A 2,934-nucleotide genomic window follows, 5' to 3' on the forward strand; every position below is an offset into this window, starting at 1 on the left:
CCCCTGAAACCATAAGCCAACAAAATCTGAAACCATAAGCTAATAAGGCTCCAACCCAAGATGAATTTTTAATTAATCAAGAATATAAACTTTTTATGATGGAATCAAGAATATAAACTAACCACTCATTTAGTGCAAACAACCCTTCAATTCAAGTAAATATTTGTCCTAAGAAGGTTATAAATAAGATGGAAGTAATAATAATGAGTACACCTTGGACAGACTAAAAACTCAACAACCCATAAAAGAAAATGAGTGTAAATATTTAAGTGATAATAGCATTTGGCATATCTTATCTATGGTGGCTTGAATATTTTCGAATTAACGATAGAAATAGATTCGATTACATAATTTATACATTTTTATAATTAGTTCATGAAAACAAACATAACTAATACACATAAAGGGATAAAGAAATTTATAATTATCCCAAAAACTTACTTATCAAAACACTAAAAAAATAGAAAACTCTCCCTAAATGTTCACTGTTGATTGCAATTATTTTATTTGCATCGTAAGAAGCATCCAGCGTCACAAACAGTATACCTTTTCAGATTGAAAATCTGGTGAGTGATGTTGCGTCGATGGATCCCATATAAAGACGTTTATAGCAATGGAAGCAGATGGCAACCATGGCACCAATGGTATCCCCACAGTTTAGACTTCCTTGCTTGCTTTAGTGTGAGCTGTAGTGCTAATGTGGAGAAAAACCAAATTGGTACGGTTATTATATAACCGATCTAGCCATATGAGACTGCCCAGTAAATAGCAAAGGCGATTGAAGATGCTACAATTAGGCCCAACAATCCGATGAGCTTCTTTTTGTCGACATTCGATGTCTCATCAGTAGCATGATACCGTCTTACCAACAATGCAAGAGCTACGAGAGAAAAGATGAAAAGAGTGGAGATTGGCAGAAGGTTTTTTAATTGGGTGGTTATTGGGTAATGTTGGCATAGTCCGGGTTTACTTAATGATTTGCAAAGCATTAAATTCCGGATTTTTTACACAAATCCCCTAGAAGAGCTCATATATGTTATTTCTACCTCAGAAATTTATTTTTGACAGTAATCACTCAAAAGAAAAAGAAAATTTACACAAATCACCCATACCCCAAAATTAACTGATTTTATACTAAAATAGGACAAGTCTGCCCTTTATATGATAAAACACGTGACAAAGTTTAGCCAAAAGGGTTGGCACGAAGGAAGCTAAAAACAGATATGCATCTTCGGAATAAATTCGGCAACGGTCAGACGTAGGTCCGGCGCTTCGGTGGAGATTCAGCGGCGGTCAGATGGAGGTTCAGTGGTTCGACGGAGATTCAACGACGGTCTGACGAGTTCTTATAGCAACATCGAAGATTCAACAACAGATATTTTGCAGAATTTAAGAACCTATAGAATTAATAATTTTTTTAATAGTTTCCAATTTTATTGCTGCAATAGCTGATGTGCTAATCCTATAACTTAGGTTTCGAGTGGCTTGCCATTAGAAGCCTTAGATATAGTGCTTAGTTTTAGACACCATTTGAGAGGCAATGACTTAAGATAGGTTGCAACGTCTATTTCTTTTTATTTGAATAAGTAGGAAGAATTTTAATTGGAATTTCAACTTTTTGGATTCTAATTCTAATTGTTAGTAGAAATTGAGGTAGTGATCAAACTGAGTAAGGTGATATCACTGCTATTAGAGCTTAATAATTGCTTGCTGGCTTAATACATAGTTTGACCTCTGAACTTATACTCTTTTATCCATCTAATCCCTAAATTTAACGTCTCACCTATCGAACCTATGAACTTGTTAAATAATCCGATTTGACCCCTGAACTTGATAAATATGCAAATATTGAACCCTTCGTGTCCACCTGTCACTTGAAACGTTCTAGAAGAAATTGTGTACGGAGGGGTTTAATGTTTACGTATTTATCAAGTTCGGGGGTCAAATCGGGTTATTTAACAAGTTCAGGGGTTCAATAGGTGAGACGTTAAGTTTGGAGGTTAGATGGGTAAAAGGGTACAAATTCAGGGGTCAAACTATGTATTAAGCCATTGCTTGCTAGATGTGAGACTCCATGTTAATTCTCTTTCTTGCATTATTTTTACATTTTCGTATTTTCTTTTATCATTTAACTTAGAATTTGTCAAATTTGGGTCATTTAAAAATGATTTTAAACGACGTTTTATATTCAGAAAATTTTGAGATGTAGTGTAATCACAAATTGAATATTCCTTTTTAAGTGAAATATATTTAACAGTATATAAATCAAAAATCAACCTGATATGAAATCACTTGAACTATCTTAATTCAATTTTTAATAAAAATTATCTGACTCCTCTTTACAATCTTAAATGATGTTTTATATGAGAGAATTTTGAGATTTAGTGTAATCACAAATTGAATATATGGCATTCTATAAAAAAATCAACCTGATGTGAACCATATGTGAACCTATATTAACTGAATTACTTTAATTCAATTTAAATAAAATTTGTCTTTCTGCTCTTTACAATCTTAAATGACATTTTATATAGAGAGAATTTTAAAATTTAATGCAATATACAAATTGAATATCTATTTTAAGTGAAATGTATTTGATAGTTTATAAAACCAAAAATTAACCTAATATGAAACGGATGGGAACCTATATCAACTGAACTACCTTAATTCAATTTTTAATAAAATATAAAACTGATTGTTTGCAGTATATACAAACTATAAATAGAGTTAAAAACTTTATCATAGATTCATAGATAACAACATAAAAATACTATCAAGTATATAATTTCAAATCTGTTATGATTACAACAGAAAACAATGATTTTTTATAAGATAAACATTGAACTGCTAAGGCCTTTTTTTAATTCTACAAGAGTTTTAACCATAACACTATCCTCATCAAAATTGTCACTTATGATGTGCTTGATAAGATAC

The sequence above is a fragment of the Mercurialis annua genome, linkage group LG3, assembly GCF_937616625.2.
Source record: "Mercurialis annua linkage group LG3, ddMerAnnu1.2, whole genome shotgun sequence".
NCBI lineage: Eukaryota > Viridiplantae > Streptophyta > Magnoliopsida > Malpighiales > Euphorbiaceae > Mercurialis > Mercurialis annua.